Source organism: Cylas formicarius, unplaced genomic scaffold (genome assembly GCF_029955315.1).
Source record: "Cylas formicarius isolate icCylForm1 unplaced genomic scaffold, icCylForm1.1 PGA_scaffold_5__7_contigs__length_24384050, whole genome shotgun sequence".
Taxonomy (NCBI): domain Eukaryota; kingdom Metazoa; phylum Arthropoda; class Insecta; order Coleoptera; family Brentidae; genus Cylas; species Cylas formicarius.
In genome coordinates this window covers 12,033,069-12,057,264 of record NW_026844341.1, presented here as the reverse complement: position 1 = coordinate 12,057,264, position 24,196 = coordinate 12,033,069, and positions in this window count along the sequence as shown.

The following is a 24,196-nucleotide window of genomic DNA, read 5'->3' as shown; positions in this document are numbered from 1 at the left end:
TATATTTTCTCTGACCGCCTGTTCAAGTTTTAGTACCCGAAAGTCCTGAAAGACGACTTACCTACGTTTTGAAAATGGGTCTGTCAAAATAAATCCACATTTTCCGCACCACATTTTGTGGATCGATTAGTCTAATTTCACTAGAGCTGTGGTTTGGCGTTATAAGCATTATCCCTCTCCGCTCAAATTTCAAATTGTTCCATTATTTTCTTGTTCGCCGTTCTTGCTATTAAAAATATGACCATTTGCAACATCATTTTATTTTGAGCCTTTCCGCGATAGTCTTAATCTGTCCGAACTTTTGTGCAATATCTCGAAAACTATGCGGCACATCAAAAACATTTAAGAACGGAAAAAGTCAGTATGACAACAGAACGTATCGGAATAATTACCAAAAAATAATTCATTATGGTATACTATTATAATTTCGGTTAGTTTTATGGATACTTATTTCAGTAAAACCTGGAATATATTTAAAGATATCTCCGTTAGGAACAAATAACATAAGAAAATATATAAAACTTGACCACTAAAGGAATATAACCAGAAAATGTACATTGGAACGTGCACTAATTACAGATCCTCAAAAGTCATTTCTCCCGTTGGTCGGATGAAGCAAAATATTTTTTTCCAACACGATAGGAGTACGTGTGAAACGGCATGAGTGCTTTGTTTTTTTTTATCGTAACTTAAATCAAACGAAAAATGTTTAATTGTAACCGTTGCAGATATTTTTAGATTTTCTCTACGTTGGATTATGTCGATTAAAGACGGCGATAGTGATGTCATTATCATGCCTCATATTTTTGCAGCAGTGTACACGGTGTCCATTTTTTTCCATGGTATCTCGCTTATTGTTAAAGATTGAGAGTTGCGGTTTTGCATCACAATGTCACTTGTTACTACCAACAAAAATTATTAGACTTTTCTAGTTCAGGGTGTGCGATCAATCGCCTGTCAAAAGTTTTGGTTTTCCAAATATCTGTTGGGAACGATCATACCTACTATAAAAAAAATTGCCTTTGGCGACCCTAACAATGATAAATGCATCATGTGGTATCTAATAATGAAGATATTCAATATGGCATGGGTGTTTTATTCAAAAAACCAGGGTGCATCTCGAAATCAAATGAAAAACTTCTATTTCCCATTATGCCACCATTTTATTCTTAAAAAAGGGTTCTAACTATGTACTAATCATATATTTTGAGCTTTACAGAGAAACGTATAAGACCCAACTTTTTATAATTCAGGCTAAAATTATATTGCGAACAGATGTGGTTTCCTATATCTCTATGCTATTCCATCGTTATATTGGATACACTGTATAAATATACCAGTCCAAAATTTCCAAAAATCATATTGATAAAGCAACTACCTAGTCAAAAATAATGGACGTGAAAGATTCGAATAAGAATTACTTTTATTTATTTGTTAAGATGTAAGAGAACTGATATACAAAATGTACTTTGAAGATGCAACATGTTTAATGTCATCCTAAATACTACTACTGCCGACTAAGGGCGACGTGACAATTTTAATAATAATATTGAACGATAAAAAATGTTTTCAGATCATTGGCAAGTTGGCCATGCAAATAAATAATTATTTGCAACCTGTCAATTTTGTATTCTTTTTCTCAACTAATTTGTTAGTTAGTTAGCCCCCTAAAAGAACTTTAGAGAATTTGATGAATCGTTTTACTCGAACTGGAAGTGTTGCTTGTGAAAACAACGAAACGGCGAAGACTGTTGTGGAAACGAGGAAAATGAATTCCAAGTGCTAGTTAGTGTCACAGAAAACCCACGTGTAAGCGTACGAAGACTTAGTAATTTCTAAGATTTCTGCGAATAATATTCTGCGATGCATCGTTATCAAACAGAAGATAAGACAAGCCTTTTGTAGTGTTAATTATGAAAGGCCATGTTAGAGCGCATATCGAAGTCTGTAGGAGACAAAACATAAAGTGAAACTTAACTAAATAGTTCATTTTTGTTTTTTAGTTTTGTTCATAATTTTATTTTATTATTTAATAGTGCGTTTATAAAATCATCCCTAGCGTAAAATACTGTTTAAATTGTTTTATATATATTATAATAATAGTCATATTATACTTAGTGGACTTTTCACGTGCAGGATGTACTTATTTATTTTCTTTTAAATTTTTTGTGCGAACGTTTTCAGTATTTTGGTCGTAAAATTGTGTATACCTCAAAAAATACGAAGTTTACCTATAGGGAACGCTCAATAAAATTGAAAGAGCATTAATAGTAGTAATTAATGGATATATAATCAACAGAGTTTCAGGTGATTTTTTTCAACAAAATTAATGTTTTCCATTTTGGCTCAGTCTGTATAAATGATTCGAACTAACTTCAAGACAAATATACGATAAATGACTGTGGCACATATTAGATTGAGTATATATAGCATATAGTTCTGAGTCCTATTAATAAAATAAAAACTAATAATAAAGAAATCATAAAATAAATAATAAACTAGATATACTGATTTGATATACTGTACTAGAAGGTATTTTGCCAAAAGAATGAAATATGGGATATAATACTGCAGGTAACCTGAAAATATTTCAAAAAATGCAACATCATTTCGAATTTTTATTTCTTTTACTTTTGAATTACCTTACTTACTACTGAGTACATGATAGGACACACGATTGGGCAGCCTCCTATATATTGAAATACCTGACAAAACCTATCCTTATATATATTTATAATCTACACAAATCGTATTTTGGACACTGGTTCAAAAACAACTCAGTGTGTTTTTTTTTAAGAAATTTAAACAACAAAGCAACTAACTAATTTGCATCATGCTAAAAGAGATTCTATTCAGAGGTGCCGGGTTTACTCAGGAGCATGCTCGGTCTGAGACAAAATGAGTCATGCAGACCTCACGTTTTTGACTTTGGCCGGTATTCTTTTTCTCGAACATATTATTCATATTTTTAGAAACATTGATTTATATTAAATGGTGGAACTACACTTCTACTACCACTTTGACATTTTGATCAATGACATGCAGCAAATTCACTTAACCTTATGATGATGATTATAAATTATTTCGAAAAATTCGATGTAGATAAGACTTTGAATTGCTCCAAAAGGGCTTAAATGAAGTAATCAAACGGTCAGAAACAAATAAACTAAATTTCATTTAGCAGAAGATCAAGTCCTATCGTGTATCAATATAAAATGAAAGAAATTATAATAGAACGAAAAACAGAAATGAAGGATCTTGGTGTAGTTTTTGATTCCGGATTAAAATTTAATAAAGATATAGACGGCACTCCAAAAAAAGTTTACAAAATGTTAGGCTTTGTGATTCGAAATTCTTCGGGTTTTCAAAATAAGGAAACGCTGGATCTATTGTATAATGCATATGTTAGGAGTATTCTCGAATATTGTTCGATTATCTGGAGTCCGTACTATTCTGTATATAAAGATGAATTAGAAAAAATTCAGAAGAAATTTTTGAGGTACTTTTATTATTGTGATGTGCCCTATGTCGTTTTGACTGAGGAGTTTGGTGTTTGCACACTTGAAAAAAAAAAATAAAACCACTGCACGTGCAGGGAAACTAACATCTTCGAATTTTTTTTTTTGGACAAATTTCGTTTACAGCAGCCAAAATACATTTTTTAATGAACTCCCCATCAGTAAATGGTTTTCTATGTTCAACAATTAATTTCGAAAACTGTTTTGACCACTCCAATCCTGACATTTTTTAAATACGTTTTGGTTGTTAAGTTTTGTATAGAATAAATTTTATTTTGTCTGAATTGAGGTTCAAATTTATCATATCCTAGTGTCCTAGTAGCGACGCAAATTAAATTCTTTAAATAGGCTTATAAATGATTTACGAAATAAAGATGGTGCTTAATCGTTATTATTTATAAAGAAATAATCAAAACTCCATTTTCATTAAATTCGCGGTTTCCCTCATTGATTTTTCTTTTCTTTGGTATTTTATTTATTTTTCCTACTATAAAATATGAATTATTTTATCAATAAATTAAAAATGTATTTCTCATTACCAATTGTAGTGAAACGTCAGGTTTGTTTGTTTATTTTTCCTATAATTATCTTAGTGTTTGGCAAGTTACAATGTTACCGACCTCTGGACTGTACTAAAGCGTACTTCGTTAATCTTATATATAAATTGTAAAAAAATCACCCGCTATGGTTATGTTAGAAACAAATAAATACGACAATTAAACAGGCAAATTACTGGGAAATTTCCGAACACGTAATGGCACATCCTTAAGTGCGGAAAACACAATACGGGTAAATGGTGACAAATAGTTCGCAGGTATTGTTTAAACTTCGAACTAATTGAAACGTGATTAAGCCGAAAGCGAGCTGGGAATTTTCGGACGTAAAAACATACACACACATTATGGTAATTGCAATCAAAATTATTTGTACCCGTACACGTCACTCTGCGGAAAGCGAGTTTTTTTATTTTTGGAGAAAACGAACTGTTTTCACTGTTTCATTAAAATTGCAATTTTGGGTTGCACAACTACTAAATGGTTACATTGCGATAATTACTTATTTAATAATTTTATTTAATGTGTTATCAATATGCAAAAAATTTGAAAAAGGAAATGTCAAATGCGAGATCAATAAAATTAAAATGGGACATTTTATCAGTAGTAGAATTACGTTCCAGCGATATTTTACTATAGATTTAATACATTGTACTCGTTATTAGATAAATTACAAAAGCTTTTGTTTATTTATTTAGTAAACAAATTTCAGCTGCCCAATTGTACGGTGAGTAAAGTTCATTATCTCATTAGTTTCAAAAGTTATGAGTAAATGGTAAGTACACAAGTTGCAAAATTTAAAAGTATTTTAAAGTATACAGGACGGCTTAAAAAACTCGGGACGAATAAAACAAAGATTATTTAATAGAACATCCAATTTTTAAATTTTGTTTTGTATTACTTTTAAAATTTCACTTTTCTGTCAATAATATATACGGAAATCTTCTAGTTTTTTCAACAATAACGCCATTATTTTTAACCCCTAATGCACATATTTTTAATCAGTTTAGGTACAAAAAAAATATTTATTTTTTCTGCAAATTTATTATTATTTATGCTTATTTTAACTAATTTATGCAAAAAAAACTTTTTTATATTAAATTTTTAACAAGGTAGTACGCACACTCACTGCACCAATATCTTGTTTCTTTTCGGATTTTTCTGCCCATGCTGTCTTTTCTAGAACAACATATTGCAAATTCCGAGAATGGCAATAATCTAGAACCCAACAGATACGGACTTAAAATATTTGGAAAATTGTATTTCTATATTAACAGTGAAGCACCGTGTAATATTTTGAGACATATGAAATTACAGTAAACGTTGCCCGTATATGTCACGAAGGTGTCCATTAATCGGTTAATATAAATTTGATATAAGCGTCAATGAGGATAAAGAATTGGAAATCATACTTCAAGTTCAAGATAATCCCCAGATCAGCAGCCGCCAAATAGTGATACATACGCATCACCACAAATATCATACATTTTGTCTAAAATAATATTTTCCGATGAAATTAACTTTCGCCGTAATGGTGCAATTAATTGTCATAACGTCTATTATTAATCAAAAGGTAATCCATTCTGGGTACGGGGTGCAAAACCAAAACCACCGTCGTTAAACAAATACACACATTGTACCAACGGAGTGTATTAGTATCCACGTGGAACGAAAACAACAAATTGCATGGAAGGGTCGTAACGACTTTCGTCTAGTCAATCAAAATCAAACAAATCAACAAAATAAAACATCAACGCCGTTCGTCCTCGAAAAAGGAACTGACTACGCCGCACTTCTTCTCCGACAATTGGTAATAGAGGGCGCTCCGCAAGTCACTACCGGACTATACACTCCAACAAATTTTTAAACCATCGCCACCATGGTGTGTAATAAAAAACTGTAAAGTCATTGGACCATATTTTTTTCTGGAACTATAGATATTTAAACTTTTTGCAGAATGATTTACTTCAACTTCTTCAAGGCGTCGATAGTTCTAGCAAGATGGAGAGAAGTTAGAGAATTTTAAAATACTCATTACACACAGTAATGGATCATTAGAGGCGGATTCGTTTAATATCGTGTTGATGTGAATCCCCTTACAACACTGAAATATGAAAATAGAATTTGAGACCCATGCAGGAGAACAACATCGTTTCTGATAAGGAACGTCCAAGAAAATATAAGAAAAAGACTAAACGTATGTATTGAACTAGAAGGGCATATTTTTAAACATTTATTACACCATAATAACACTTAAAACTAAGATAAGTGAATTGATAGTAATAGGTATTAAATATTATTTACGTTTTCTACACCCTCGTGTAAAATAAATAATTATGCATTAATCTAGTGGGCGGCAAGCGTCACTTTCCCCCGTGAGCTTCCTGTCCCATGGATTCGAGCCAATTTGGACGGTCGTATCAGTTAATGTGTTTCTGTTGTTTTACAAAAATGTCTTAATCAGAAAGAAGGGTAAATATTGGGAAATTTAAAATAAATCGTAATAAAATTACTTTAGGTATATGACATATTTAAAAGAAGTTTTGGTTAGTTTTGTAACATCTTGAAACATCTTTCAGAAAAAAAAAACAATACTGTAAATGGTGTGTCCTTTAAGAATATCGAAATTTTGCAATTTAAAATTATCCAAATATATTCGGTTATTATATATTTATATTTATATTATATTTATATTATTCCGTTGCATATATATCTAAAAACAAAAACATACGAAAAATGATCAAATCCAAAAGCTCAGGCAGACAAAAATGAATGTAAGGAAGAACAAGCCAACGCTAGACAAGTAATAAGACAGAATAAAGAACACTCATGGAAAAGAAAATTTTCTGAAATAAATTTACATGTAGGTGCCCTAATGAAAAAAACGTGAAATTTGATCACCACGAATAGATATGCAACCAATATCCGACGGTTAATCAAGTAGCAGCTACATAAATCAGTATACAGGGTGAATTGGAAAAAACAAAACAAAACTACATAGAATAAGAGAGTCAGTGGTCCAGAAAGAATGCTTACGATATTGCTGACAAATCTGATCGAAAGGTACATAAATGGAGTAATTGTACCCGGAGAACACTAAATATTGCAATTTAAAGGACACTTGTCGAAAGCTAAATCAATGTTTAACTAGGTATTTTACATCAGGGAGTAGAAAAAAGCGGATGTTTTAGGAGGTACATGCGCATTGCTCGAAATTTGACGTTTGTCATGTCTAACGGTCATGTCAAGGAATGTATTCGTGTTGTTTTGCAAAATGGTATCCATGGTCATAGAAAGAGAGTAGAATGCAACAGGTTTGGTTAGCGTTTGAAGTCACTCGTGACTCAAATGCCGTTTACCACAATTGTTGCATAATATAGTTTAAATCCTCGTCTGCTTGGAATCTCTACGCCAATGTCATAACGTCTTTTTAATAAATAAAGAGGTACATGAGATAAGAAAGAGGAGATAAAGATCGATTGAATGCCGTGGATTGTGGGAAGCGTAGTAAATTTTGTAATTAGATCGCACATCACAGAATGAGATGAGATCGTTATCAAATTATCATGTTTTCTGATTTTTTCAGATGCACTTTTTGGTGCTACATATTCAAAAGTAACTTCCATTTCACGTTCTTTCATCTCCAAACGATGTACAGGGTGGCCCATTTAAGTAGAAAACTAATATTTTTTAATAAAATATAAAAAAATATATAATATAAAATTATTAATAAATAAGTAGAAGGTTTTCAAAACGAATTCAAAACAAAAATCAAAAATAAAAAAAATATTCTTTTATTCGTCGCGACTTTTATAGCTACCCTGTATACTTAAAAAACCAATGAGCTAATGAACTTTACTCTATTATAAAATAAGAATTTAGATCTGAACCAAAGATCTTTCAATTTGGACGATTAGTTCGACGAACGTACATTTGGAGACCGACTAAAACCGTTCGTGGTTATTTTCGAATCCCGGCGGTGATTGTAAATAGATAAGGCAACACCTTTGATCTGTCGTTTCCGGCGTGACGACAGTTACGCCCGAAACAAAAACCCCTGAAAGGTTCGTCCGCGGTACACAGACGTCAAAACTTTTGAATAAATTTGGCACTTCTTGGAAACGCAATAAAAAAAATCCGATCGATTTTGCCGCCGCCATCGCCGTGGCGGTAAACTATCTCTTGGCAATTAACGAAACGGTTACGCGCTATTGAGTTTACGCAAGTTTTTCCTGTCCTAACAAACTTTCACTAATTGTCTCACCTACACAACGATAGCAGACGTTGTCCAAATTCGTTAGAACGTTTTTATAGATCGCCTTCTTGGAAGAAGCTTAAGCTTTCAATAAATAGTAATTCTCATTGCCTAGTTGTTCAATTTCACTAAAAAAATAAGTGGAATTATTGATATAAGTCTACCAAAATTAATTTTAGAAGTCACAATAAAGCCAAAAAAATCAATTTTCTTTTTAAAAATATTCTGTTTTTCTCCAAAAAAAGATATAAAAATTTTAATCCAAAACGTTTATTTACATTTTTGCAGTTGTAACAGACGTTTAAATGAACAACTAAATATAATAGCAGAAACGATATTTCCCTGGTTTTCCTAAATATCTAAACATAAACGGTTGAACTTAATGTGTTTCTGACCACCAACCATCAAATTTATATTAAATTGAAAGCTATAATAATAGGAAGTTGTCACTTTTGACTTAAAAAGATCAAGAAGGCATTTTTTCTTCTTGTAACCACTTTTGTTGGTAGCTGTACCCTCATTCTGATGTTTTATAACATCAATCTTGGAAATGTTTTCATCGCTCTTGGTTCTGAAACCGGAACTGTCGTCTAAACTCGAAATTTTAATGGTCCTACATCTTGATATCGTTCACGAAATTTTTTTCGTATAAGTGCGAAATGCTGATCTGATATGTAACTTCATTGACAAAGTGGACATTGTCACCTAAATTTTGGGTATGTCCTTTCACTATAAATTTATGAATATCTCCATTGACTGCATAAGTGGCCATCATAAAAGCGATTCTTTTGCTGACCGCAAGAATTATCTTTGTAGAAAACTACGTCAAAGCCTTCTTAGGGTGGTTAAAAAAAACGCGCAACTAATACTCTGTTTTTTTGCATTAGTATCTCTCAGTAAACCGGTGTCACTTAAGAGAAAACCAAGCGAACAAGGGGCCACGCACACAGCCGTTGCAGCATAAAATATTTATGGTTCGGCAACACAATCGGCCGGGGAGTACAAGTCCGAAACTAAAGGAACCGAGTCTACAAAAGAACGTGTGTTCAAATTGCAAAATCGATATGAACCTAATAAACAAGAATTTTAATTGTCAAGAAGCACTCGCCAAACAGCAAAAGGTGAAGGAAATGGACAGTACAATTAATTCTACAAGGTACTAATAAAATAAACCCGTTACTTCGCAAATGTGCCAGCACTGGTACTTTAAAAATGCTAAATTTTACCATTGAAATATGAAACCGTCACAACCACTTGGTGGATGGTGTTTTCTCAGAGAACAGTAATGAGCTTTCTGGGTAGCCCCAAGGCTATATACTTAGACCCCTATTTTTTATAATCTACACTTCAAAGCATCTAAAATGTATCAAAGTCTTAACTGGAACCTTCGGCACTGCACTAACACACAATAACGCGTTTTACCACAAACCGAAACTCAAGTTTACGTACTCGACGCGCGTTTCGTCAACCAAGTCGGCATCTTCAGGAGAAGATTAAAACTACTTACAGTTAGTAACCAAAACGCGCTATTGTGTATCTAAAATGTACTACTTCAGGCAAAATGCAAGCTTTTGCTGATGAAGCACAACTTCATTATCACTTTTTTTACACTGATTTTACACAACAACATCCTCTCCGCAAAAGCATATCCAGGAGCCGATATCTCTTCGGACTGCAACTTACTGGTATCTCTTTCAAGCAAAGGTACAGACGCTACCACCTAAAAAACAGATTTTGAAATAGAACTTCAAAAAACGAAATATCAGTAAGATCACATATTCAAGACGTTCTTAGAAACAGAAATAAATAACACAATGATTACAGAGGACGCGGAAGTGAAAGATATTTGGTGTGCTCTAAAAAATACACTCGTTAAGCCCAAAGAACCCCTAAGTGGAAGAAAAGTTAAAAGAAATACATTATGAATCTATTGAGTGATGACACACGACCCCAAAAAGCAGTATCCATCAATGCAGAAGGTCCAGGTATAACCATTTCAGAGATTCAATTCGCTATGAGGACGGCAAAAAGTGGAAAAACACTGGGGCCAGACGACATCCCAGTCGTGCGATAGGTGTCAACATGGTAAAATGATGGAATCTCTGGAGCGAATAGGGATTGATACCAAGGATATGCGAATTATCAGCAACCTGTACTGGGGACAGAAGGCAGTCTTGCGTATAGAGGAAAAATACTCCGAATCTGTAGGAATACGTCGGAGATTAAGACAGCGATGTGTACTGTCGCCTCTGCTAATCAACCTGTACTCTGAGGGCATCTTTAGGAGGGCGTTGGATGGAATTCAGAGTAGAATACAAATAAATGGAGAAAATATTACCCCGAGAAAGTTACACCGACGACTCTGTTTTGATAGCTAAGAGTCTAGAGACCCTACAAGAACTAGTGGGGTCTCAGTAACGAGTATGTCCTAGAACTTAATGCCAGAAAGACAAAGTAGATAGTAATCAGCAAAACTTCACCACCATATACAGAACTGCTAATCAATAATGAAGTCATCGAAAGGGTTGAGCAATTCACTTATTTAGGAAGCACTCTATCTGAAGCATGCGATCATTCTGTGGAGACCAAGTGTCGCATAGAAAAAGCTCGAAGCACTTTCACTACACAGAGACCTCAGTTTCCATAAGTTTGGAGCTGAAAAAACGAATAGTAAACTTCTACATCTGTCCGGTGCTTCTGTATGAAGTGGAGAGTTGAGAATTAATGCCTTTGAGATGTGCATTTGCAGAAGAATCCTAAAGATACCTTGGACTGATCATACAAAAAATATTGAATTCCTGAGAAATGAAAATAAATATCGCCTATTACAAAACATCATGCGGTGCAAAGTGGTTGGCAAACCTTCGCAAATAGTATGGTGCCACCTCCACCAAGCTATTCAGATGTGCTTGCTGCCAATAAAGTTCGAATAACGTAGGTGATCCCTAAGAAGAAAAGGTGTATTTATAAGTTTTTCTACTCCCGTCTGCAAAATACCTAATTATCCACCGTGCGTAAAGCGTCACTTTACGACGTCAGTTTCGTTTCCCATGAATCCGAGACACTTCGGAGATCTCCGAGATTTTACCGCACGAATTTAGGAGCAATCGGATGTTTTCGGAGATATTTCAAACGCTTTGAATTTTGACGTTTGTCGATTTTGTGAATGTATTTGAGTTGTTTTGCGAAAATGTACCGAAAAACTAACGGTCGTAGAAAAAGTATAGTATGCAACACAATCGGTAAAATTTTTAACTCACTCGTTTATTAAAAACTCGCTCCGCTCGTGTCAAATAAACTCGTGAGTCAAATGCCGTTTACCGCACTTGTTGCATAATATACTATTACTCACTATCCACATAAACTAGGTTTTAGTGGGGTTTACCAGGGTAAAATTTAAGTAGCCTTAGGCTAGACGTCACCCTGTATATATTTATATTTTTCGAACATTTATACTTCGATTATTATGAATAAAGTCGATTATTATTATAATTATTATTATTATTATTATTAGAGACAGTGTTTAAGAAGTGGGTGGTATATTTGTTATTAATTTCGAGACAAGAACTTGAAACCTTTACACAAAAAGTTTTTACCTCACCCTTTTAATAAACTCTGCGGGTAGGCGTCAAAATATAAATAAAAAAAACCTCGTACAAACTGCTATTAAGCGAAACATAATTTGTGCTTAAGTCATCTTTAAGATTAAACCGTTGCCCGGCAGTAGTTTAGATTTTAACCAGGAGTACACACGTAGGTGGAGCGCATTTTTTTAAGGCGAGAGCTCAATGTCAGAGGATGTGCGCGCAAACGAAATCTTACGAAAACGACACGTAAACAACGAAGTATGACCCACATTTAATAGGAATGCCAGTGTTCTCCTCACAATGACACCGATAATTATTTTTAATCTCGTTACATCCCATAAGGTCTACGTTATGAGGTCTACTTTCTCGAATCTAGTTTCGCGATTACTCTTTTTTTTTTCTTTACGCCGCGCCGTCGTAAATAAAGTATCGTCGCGAATAATATGAATGATAATTTTCGCCGCATTCGGATCGAATTATCAGGCCAGAAACTTTGTAGTTTCTTCTCATTTTTTGTTGCCGCTCACTCGATTCGATTATTATTAACCGCGACGATTATATGCGATGGATAGGAATAACAAATCGACAATGGCGCGCGATGGGAAATCTGACGGCGAATTTTGCGGGAATTCTTTACCTCCGCGTGGAAATTCGCGGAAAATTTCCCGGGAATTACCACGTACAAAAATTTTACAATATTTGAAATGTCAAGGACGGTTTCCGAAATTTGTTTTACAGCTAACGGTCTAAGTCAGGTATGGGCAGCTTTTGACATGTTGTGGGTCAAAACTTTCAAAGTAGTCTTCCTAATTTTAAATACATACAACATTATGATAAAATCGAGGCACTTGAACTTCATAATTGGGCGGAAAAAAAATATATCTTCGATATATTTTTTTATTATGTTGATACATATGTCTCTAACATATGTTCATAGTTTCAGCCAGTTTGTAGGTTTACTTTTTTTTTAAGACAGCGTTAAAGGTGTTTTGTGCGCTCAGCGATTTTGTGACGTCAAAAAAATTAATCAAAGAATTTGCATTAAATTACTTTAAAAAAAATAAAATTAAAAAATAAATTAATACGTTTAGCAAAAAAATCTTTTTAAGTGGTACAGCTGTTTTAAGATGCACCAAAAACTAATGAATGCGTTGAAGAAGTGAAACAAATGGTGTTGAAAAATCGTCTAATCACTATTCACTAATCACTATTAGAGAAGTGATTGCAACGCAATGCAACTTTTTCCGAAGTTTTGGGCATGAAAGCTGTGGCAGCAAAATTTTGTTCCGAAAATGCTTAATTTTGAAGCAAAGGACCATCGAAAGAGCTGTTAAACGACGTCTATGATGATCCTTATATCCTCAAAAAGGTCCATAACTGGGGACAAATCATGGGTATATGACGCTGAAACCAAAGCCTTGTCCAATGGCAGAACCCAGAATTGCCAAGAAAGAAAAAACCCCGTCAAGTTCGATCAAACGACAAGGGTTTGCTTACTGTTTTCTTTGATTATAGTTTCAAAGCACATCAAGAGTTGTTACCATAAAGTCAAACGATCAATAAAGAGTATTACTTTGAAGTTATGTGGGCAAACAATTCATAGATATTGCATCACGCTAATGTACCTGTCACTCATCGTTGTTTGTGTCTAACATTTTGGCCAAAAACAGACCCACAATCACCACTCAGTCAGCATATTCACCGGATATGGCCTTCTGCGACTTTTTCCTGTTCCCAGAACTGAAGAATCCCACGAAGGCAAAGAGGTTTTGAACGATCGAGGAGATAAAGATGAAATCGCTGGAAGAACTCAAAGGTATTCCAGAAAGTGCTTACCAGAAGTACTTCGAAGATTGGAAAAAACGTTGGCACAAATGTTTACCTCTGGGGCGGGGATTACTTTGAGGGAGGCAATAATAATTTTGATGAATAAATAAATACTTTTTGATAAAACTTAAAACTCGCCTAACTTTTTGAACACACCTCGTATATCGACGTTTTTATTGATTATACTGATACAAGGGCCCAAAGAATTTTATAAGTCGTTAGTCAACCTTGTATGATCTTTTAATTTACTTACTTTCTTCATTGAAAAGAACTGTTCGCATTGATAAGTAAGGCAGCACTTATGAATACGAACATCGATATACGAGGTGTGTTCAAAAAGTAAGATGACTTTTAAGTTTGATCAAAAAGTATCACATAGTGCCTCTTTATATTGAATTCTTTCGTCACTGAATAGGCTTACTATTGTGCAAGATAAAAAAGTAATGTTCAATCCATTTTTCCTGAAACTGGCGACCTCCTGCATGTCCAAATTTTTGATAAATTGCATCTTTGGATCGCAATAAGAATGGAAAAACTTACCAAATTCAAACCAAAGATAAAAATAGTCCATATCATACAAAGCTTCAATGTATTATGCAAAAAACGAAAATTTTATTTCTAAATTGAAATTGAAATTGAAAAACTCACCAAATTGAAACCAATGATTAAAATAATCCATACAAAAACCAATTTGAAGTCCAAAATATATAAATTAAAAAAAAATCAAGAATAATTCAAAAGTTTTTAACAAGAATTTATATGTTACTATTTCTTAATGATATAATTATTACTACTTAAAGCAACTTACAACCTTAAAATGATTACCATTAAGCATTAATTTTTCGAAACTGTTATTGTTTCAATTTTCCATTATTTTTATTCAGTCCTATTCATTACTTCAACATTTCTTGATGACATTGATAAATAAATCCGTAAAGATAAAGCTGAAGAATCATCACAATGATCTTCGATGTTGCTTAATTTCGTCATCAATTTAAATGTTTTTCAGATATAATTTTTCCACGGGTTGAAAGTTCGGAGTCCGAGATAAGTAATAAAAAATTAAATAAGCCCGTGTCAGTGCCGGTCGACGATGTTTTGCGGTTACGGTTTAAACCATATAGCTACTAGATAATATAGATAACTTCCTACAATAAAAAATGATGCAGGTGATGATTTTCCGCGCAAACCTCTACGTTTCACTCACTAAACTCCATTTTGCACCATTTGACGCAAAAAAACCTCTTCTAAACTTATTGCCGATATTTAAGTCGCCATCTTGGTTAGTTGAACCACCACACCATGTACCAACACACGTTGTGGATACTACTAGATATAGTTGGGTATTTTAGAGTACGGAATCGAAAAAATTCTTCAGTTTTGCTGATTTTTCCTACTTTATTGGTATACTTGATTAACGAGTAACTTATCTGTGAGTGGCTCAACTTTTAATTTTTCACAGGCTAATGTAGATTTAGATTAGCTTGTGGAAGTTTCTTTGAAAAATTAACGAGCCTCTATGGAGAGGAGATCAATCCCAAAAGTAGAAAGCTTTTTTATTACGTTTTAAACATCAAACCAAATCTGTCAAAACCTCATCTACTTACAAAATTTTTCGTTAACCTAATTTTTCTTTACTTCGATAAGTAATTCACCATATCTGTAAAGAAATAGACCAAATTACATTCAAATTTGAAAAACAAGCCTTACCACAAGTTATTTTTATTATTTCCGGAAATATGGCGCAAAATCTGAAAATTACGGTTTCGGTTTTTATTTTTTATGTCATTATTTTAAAATCTGCAAATACATTCTTATCGGAACATTTTAGGCTCCATCTTATGACCATGGCAAAAAAAACCCTTATGACATTCCGTTTTTCTCAAACCACCATCAATTTTATTTATCACCATATGGGATTTTTGCCCTGTTAAATAGTCCGAATTATTACCTTTTTGACTGATGCATCATAAGTTGTAATTTGTTCCCTCAACTTCGAAATATTGAACAAAAACTTTTATGCCATAGTAAAGTATGAATTTCTGTCGATGACCTTGCCAATGAAGAAAAACGAGATATGGTAAAACTTTATTATAAAAATGATAGAAACGGTCTCAAGACATCGGAAATATATTTAAGACGACAACCCTATCGAACTTTGTCTAAATTATCGGATAGAAATATCGCGAGTTTGTTTCGTTTGAAAAACTAAGACAAAAATATGGAGGCCGAATGGATAAGGAAACTAAAGAAAGTTTAGTTAATTAGATAGGATGAACGTGATATTATTTTATTCCTCTCAATAAACGTGGACATTTTGCAGATATATATGAACCCACGAAAATCTGCAAGCCAAGTTGACTGTGATGTTGGTGCTTCTTCTTATACAATTGGAGACACATAAAAAAGGTGTTTTCAAATGCAACAAAATTCATATCTCCCTTGGCCACAAAGGAGACCCGATTTTCCAACTTTCCTAGAAAATGTGATTTGTACAGATGAAAACATTTTTACATTAACAACTCTAGGCTATTTCGAGAATCGTATTATCAGTTTTTGATGTCAACGCTTGAAGATTATTTGGATGATTTACCTTTGATGCACTACAATAGTATCTGGTTTCAGCGTTACAATACAATACTGGTATCTGATCAGCTTTCGACAAGGTTTGGTGACAGATGGATCCAGAATAATGAGAGAATAATCAGATCTCAGTGTCCTCGACACGTTTTTATAGGGTACACTTACAAAGAGAATTTAGAGAATTTGGGAGATTACGCAGACGTTAAATACATCATAATAACATAATTATCTTTACGTAAAGTCATTATTATTGTTTATCCTAGTTTTTCAAACGAAGCAAAACCAGCGAGATTTCTATCCAATAATTTAAATAAAGTTCGATGAAGTTGTCGGCTTTCAGGATACATGTTCAAATACATTCCCTACATCTTGACACCGTTTCCAACGTTTTTATAATAATGTTTAACTATATCTTGTTTTTCTTACACACACAGTGATGCGCTAGATATATGGCATATGGTATAAAATATTTTGTTTAATATTTAGAATTTAAGGGAACACCAATACAACTTGTGATACATTAACGAAAACGCTGCAAAAATACACTATGGCGACCATGAGGAAAAATAAAGTTGATGGTGTTATGAGAAAAACGAAACGTCCTAAAGGGATTTGTGACCTGGCCATAAGCTGAAGCCCAAAAAGTTCCAATGACCACTTTTGCCAAAATAAAAACGAAAGTTTCAGATTTTCCGCCATATTCTCGGAAGTGACAAAAATAACTTCGATCTCAAAATGGAACATTATTGCAAACCCCGATGTGCAACGTTGCCGAGATTCTAATGGTGAGAGTCGAATTTGAAACACCCTGTATATTCTGAAAAATTTGTGCATTTAAATGCGATTATATTAGTAATTACGTTGCCATCACAACAATCTCATTATCTACTTAGTAAAGTAGTTATCCCGGCGGCCTTTTTATTTTTAATAGTAACCAAAACACGTTAGGCATTTCCTTAGCGTTTTAATTATATTGGCGGAGGAAGGCCTTCGGTTATTGAATTATTAATTATACGAACGCCCTGTATCTTCCTTCCGTTTAATTGCAGGTGCCGAAACCGACCGCGCTGAAACGAAACAATGGCGACCGGCAAGAAATAAATATTTGAATACCCCGGGTCTCTTTCGCTCCGACCGACTCGTTCAATTGTGTGTGTGAACCTCGTCATCTCCCGAAGGTATTAATTCTCGTGTCACGGTCTGTTAGGTCGGATAATAGAAAAAAATAACGTCCACCTCCTCAACGGCCGAAAGGTTATTGTAACCTCTCAAAGCGTGAAAACAATCACAACGAAGACGAGGAAAAAAGCGAAAGAGACGACACACGGGGGCCAATTAATGGCGGTAATAAGCCAAACGAGAGATAGACGCGCCGTTGTGGTGGGAACTCCCATGAGTTGATTTCCCTAAATGCGAACAGGGGCGAGGGAAGCGGGAACGGGGCCCGTGAGATTTTTGACGCCGATCGTGAAACAATGGAACCCACGCGAGGGGCTTTAAAAGTACGAACAACTAAATTCTTCACCACAAACTACGAATTGCCTAAAGGTAAATGTGTAGTAACCTAAACTTAGGCCAACTCCTTTTGATTTCGATTTATTTGATCCCTAACACCCCTGCAAGAATTCAGTACTCTTGAAGAACCACAGTACAACTATTGGACTGTTCTCAATAAATATAGAGTGCGATTTTGTTCTGTTAGTTTTTTACTTCAAATTTCTAAAATTTTAATGATAGCCTTTGTTGTTTCTAATGCATTTTATTCATCTATTTTACTGTAAAAGTAAAGGCCTGAAAGGATTTTACTACTACAACTTCAATCATATCAACTTTTTGCACTATTTCATCAACTCCATATTCGTAAACAGTACTCACATACTTTCGATATGATTCGCAAGACGTTTCATAAATCTTAAGGCCGGATCATTTAAATTCAGAAATTCTTTAAATTTTTAGGACAAAAGTTATTGAACCGGAATTCAGTGTTAAACTAGAATACTAACCAAAAAAATGTAGATATGACATATGCAGAAGAAAGCCTATATAATCCTGCCAGGAATCTCAGCAGCCTCGAAGGTGCCACAATTAGGCCATTAATTTTTCTCATACTACAAAAGTTTAGTTTAATATTTGTCATTATGCCATTGTTATTAACATTCAATCTTGAACAGATCTGTGCTGCATACGATAAATGGTCATTCGGGTCATTAGTGGTGTTACAGCCATTCTTTGTTACGTCTATACCGTGGGTTGAAGAAAATTTCGACGACGAAAGAAATTGTCATTTCCATACGTGCCGGAAGAGAATCGATTATATAATACTTCTTTTTATTATTGGCATTTTAACTTGCCTAAAACTGCTTTCGAATCGATCAGATGATCATTGAGTATGATGATACTGGGGATTTTATTGCTTCTGATGAACCATAAGAAATACAAATCTAACACATCTTGAAGTGCTCGTTGAGATAAAGGAACATCGTGCTTCCTTTGTTTGATAAGACATCAGTCAATATTGACAATACTGATACTCTAACATTGCAAATAAAAAAATCCGCTGATAGTTTTTACTTTTTAATGGGAGCTGCCATTGGGAGGAGAGTGAGGTTGACTCTCATTCCAAGGTCAACCTTGCGTCAAGAAGAGACCCAACGATTATAGGAATGGAGACAAAAATATTTGACTCAAATTTATTATTTTCGCGTTATTTGATAAAACGTGGTCGACACCCATGACACTAATGAAGGGTGGCAAAATTGGGGAAAAAGGATGTCCACGTTACACCGTGCTTTACTTTTTTCAGCAAAAAACAATAAAAACTCTTAGGTAGTCTACCATCAGGACATGACATATAAAATTTATGAAAATTGGGTACAAAATTATCTTCTCCCAGTAGCAAAAAAGAAGAATTGCAAAGCAACTAGTTGAAGATTTAAGAACCAAATCATAGATTACCACCTTATGACTGCGATTTGAATCCAATAGAAACGATAAGTGCCGAATGTGTGTGTGTGCGTGTGTCGGACTATAGAGGGTCTTTCGAAGTTACTGCTACCGGGTGGGCATTAAGGGTCATATTCATAGTTGTCCCTCAAACTTTGAGAAAGAGTGAGCATGATGCACTTGTCCAATATTTCCTTGGCTGAGCAAGCTTCAAGTATAGACTATCAATTCCAATTTTCTTCATTTCATTGCTTAATTTATGTTGCCGGTTTAATATTTAATTATAGCAAAGTGAGGAGGGCAATCAAAATCTTTCAAGTTTAAATGGAAACGAGCTTCAATTCCAAAGTGACCTCAACTTTTATGAAACCCTGATGATCTTTCATAATGTAATTTTCATCCACGTATGAAATCTAAAACGAGTGATTTTAAACACATTATTGACAGAATATAGAGAACTTCTAGGATTCAAGAATGTTGAATAAATCAATATTTAAAGAGCTTTAAGATAGGAAACACTCTAAAATAGTGGTGAGTGTTGTTTATCAAAAACTACAGAAAAGTAAATTCCATGCATCACAAAGTTCCGAAAATTTTTAGAGGATATATTGAATCAACGCTTAAAAATCGTAAACCACAACAGTTATGACTTTGAATCATATTTTCAGAATTTCTTAATCCTGAATCCTGAAACTGATTAAAAAGAAAAAAAACTAAAAAAAAAATTACGAAATTTGGTCCTGGAAATCTTGAAATCCAAGAAAATTTTATTTAGATTTATTAGATTTAGCAATTTCTTGTAATATTCTGGTCACTGTAAGTGAGAGTCACGATCCCATAGTATCATATCCCATCCTGCTTTTGAAATAAACATTTTTGTCACTATTTATGTAGTGTATTTGAACCGAGTAGGAGTGTCGTCATATCTGGAAAAGTCTGTTGAAAAAATATTGCCCCACTTGGGTCCTAAAAAGGGCACAGGGCCGTACGGTACACAGGCACAATTTTTCAAGAATTGCCCACTTTTCACGAAACCTCTTAACATCTCTTTAATAGATGTCCAGGTCAAGCGACGTTTCCAAAAAGCTGCAAAGTGGCCCAGATAGTCCCTATTTTAAAGTGTGGTGATTCTACAGACGCCGCTAGTTATCTTCCCATCTCTCTCTTATGTCACTTCGCCAAGGTCTTTGAGGCTGCAATTTATCCACAGCTGTTTTTTCTGGTAAAAAATGACATAGATCCACATCAATATGGTTTTCACAGAAAACGTTCAGTTCTTACAAACTTTTCCATGCATAATGGGTTGAGACGCTGTGCACACCAGTTTTTCCAAGGCTTTTGATAAAGTACATCATCCAACTCTAATAATAATAATTGCAAAGCTATATTACAGAAAGAACTCAGTTTGTTGTTGTCAATGGTAAAAAATCTCTTTGTGCAAATGTTAAGTCGAGTGTCCCTCAGTGATCTCATCTGGTTCCTTTACTATCTAATATTTTTGTTTGAACTATCATTTTTTGATCCAAAAAGTTACATATTCATGTCAATATCTTTCAAACAATAGCCAAAATTGGCGCTTTCGGGCAATAGAATAACGCAAACTTTTATAAACCATTAGATTTACCTAAAACCCCCTTTTCTGGGACAAGGAATGGGTTTTCGTTGTTGTAAATCAAGCGCGAAAACCAATTATTTGTCCCAGAAAGAGGGGTTTTTGGTACATATCTGCATTTCTAGGGTTGATTTCCGTGCAATAAGAGGGGAAAAAGCAGATTCTGACTGGGATCTTCTCGAAATCGGCGGTCTATTTGGCCGAGAAAAGTGGTTTTACATCGATATCTACTGGTTTATTAACGTTTTCGTTACAATAAAAGCCGAAGAAGTCAATTTTCACTGGTATTTAAAAGATATTAACATCAAAAGGTAACTGTTTGGATCAAAAAATGATAGTTTGAGCTGATATCTGCAGTTTTGATGCGGTTTTAGGTTCGATATGTGTCGGATTAGCCGACTTTGATTGGAATCTCTTTGAAACATGGAAGAAAAACCTACTATCAATCCAAGAAAATGGGTTTTTTTTGTAGTCATCTGCAGTTTTAATGTTTATTTCGGTCTGCTAAGTTATGAAAATGCAGGTTTTGACTATAATCTACTCGAAATCAAGAGCGAAAACCATTCTTCTGCCGATGATTTAAAAGCAAACAAAGAGATTCGTTCACATTTGGATGTATTGGAGCTCCATAGCGATCTTGACAGATTTACTAATTATTGTAGAAACTACAGATTATTCTTAAATCTCTATAAATGTCGATATATTCTATTTACAAGGAAAAAGGATTTAGAGTTAAGCAAGGGAAGGCACTTGGGAATTGCTGTTGATTCTCAGTTAAACTTTGAGGCTCCTATCGAAACTATTGTCAAAAAATGTTTGGGAAATCTGGGATAACTAACAAAGGGTTTAAGAGGCATCGGCCAGTAAAAATTGTGTATAATAGCATGATACTGTACTGTACGAGAGCCCTCATCCAGAGTTTGGAATCATATATCTTCAAGCATTGAAGATGCCAAGTGAGATTTTGGCGAAACGTCTGCAGGATTCCAGTCGGAGTTCAACAAGCGAACGGATGATATCCCGGAATATAGTGTCATCACATTTTTCCATCCGTGAATCAATACGTGAAAAAAAAAAATATATATATATATATATATATATATATATATATATATATATATATATATATATATATATATATATATATATATATATATATATATATATATATATATATATATATATATATATATATATATATATATTCTCACGTATTGATTCACGGATGGAAAAATATGATGACACTATATTCCGGGATATCATCCGTTCGCTCGTTGAACTCCGACTGGAATCCTGCATCCGACTGGAATCCTGCAAATCCTGCATCCGACTGGAATCCTGCAGACGTTTCGCCAAAATCTCACTTGGCATCTTCAATGCTCGCGCTCCGAAAACACTTCGAACACTGAGTGTTCGAAGTGTTTTCGGAGCGCGAGCATTGAAGATGCCAAGTGAGATTTTGGCGAAACGTCTGCAGGATTCCAGTCGGATGCAGGATTTGCAGGATTCCAGTCGGATGCAGGATTCCAGTCGGAGTTCAACGAGCGAACGGATGATATCCCGGAATATAGTGTCATCATATATATATATATATATATATATATATATATATATATATATATATATATATATATATATATATATATATATATATATATATATATATATATATATATATATATATATATATATATATATATATATAACCTACTAACCAAAACTTTTTAATATCATAGTTATAATTCATTTATATCTAACAATGGCTTTCATTGTAGAGATAAGAAATTTATTGCTCACCTTCTCGATTATGTTAAATAGTATAAACCCATATTGTGCAATTCTGTAATTGGGTGGCTGCGTATGCCTGTTGAATGGCTTGTGAAATATAAATAAATAAATATTTTCGGTTGTCTATATTTATGAAAACTTCACAATATATTTTCCTTGCTTATTTATTTATATATTTATTACTACTAATTTATTAAGCTTTCAATAGATACAAAACAAAAAATGTAATAATTAAAATTACAATTTCAGTAATAAAAAACGAGAGAAAACCATAACAAAAAAAGAGAAAAATAAATAAATTTACTGTCCTCTGTATATATTTTTCGTCACACGATATATGACGATAAAATTAAGATTACTAAAGTAAGTTCAATACCCACCGTCCTGTAGGTATAGTGCTTCAAGAAAAGTCCAAGAATGTCCCTGTGCCGGTTTTATTCATGGGACAGGTATGAATTCGTACGAGAGCATAATATCCCATTAAAATAAATTTAATCGTCGTTTTTCTGCCGGGTCTCGTACAAATTAGTGGATAAATCAGATCGAAGCGGCTTTGCATTCTTGATTCTCTGCTGACTGAACTTTAAGGTAGACAACGAATCGGTTTAGTACGTCCGCGAATGTAACTCAATCATTCACAGAATTGAAGTTTACACTTGTTATGTTGTTGGGAAATAGAGAATTGAAGTTTACACTTGTTATGTTGATGGGAAATAGATTTATTTTCTCTGACAACTCTTTTTATTTTCATATTGCTTATAAAGATTGCTATAGATAAGATGAATGCTCCAAATTCTGAAAAATACTGTTTTCCTTTATTATAATTTTCAAACCAATCCAGATATTTCGGTCATATTTAGATATATTCTACTTATTTTTGAATTCCCCATTTAATGTATACATGTTGTCCGGAAGTAGTGTTCGAGTAATTTAAGGGGTTATTCTATATTTAAAAATGATAAAATTGATAGGAAAATGCATAGTTTTAAAGATGCAGAGTGCAAAACGTGTTTGAAACTATATATATACCGACCAATTTATTGCATTTGAAAATTGCAATACAGCCAGAATCTCAAAATTTCTTATCAGCTAGTACATGCAGTAAATCGTTTTTAATTTTTGTATCAAAAACGAAGCAAAATACAAAAAATTTGCATTTTCAGTAGTTTAATTTGAAAAAAAAAAGTTGATAAAACAGTCAGTGGCGCACATTTTTTAGAAAACAGTATTTGTTGGATAATTCGTAGTTATAATTTAATTTCATTTTATCAAAACTACCAAATTTCAACCAAATAAGTTATTAATACCCCATTTTGTGTGTGACATTCTGTATCGTAAAAATTGTTTATTGTCAGGAACACGTTCTGATAGGTCTCGAATAAAATGTTTAAAAAGAACACAAATTAATTCTTGTATTTAGATTCCTGCCCTACGTGGCTTTCAGAAAATATAAATATTTATCGAAGGAAGAAGTCAATTACAGACACCTTAACTCCTTCCCTTAACCACTAGCCCTAATTATTTTTAAA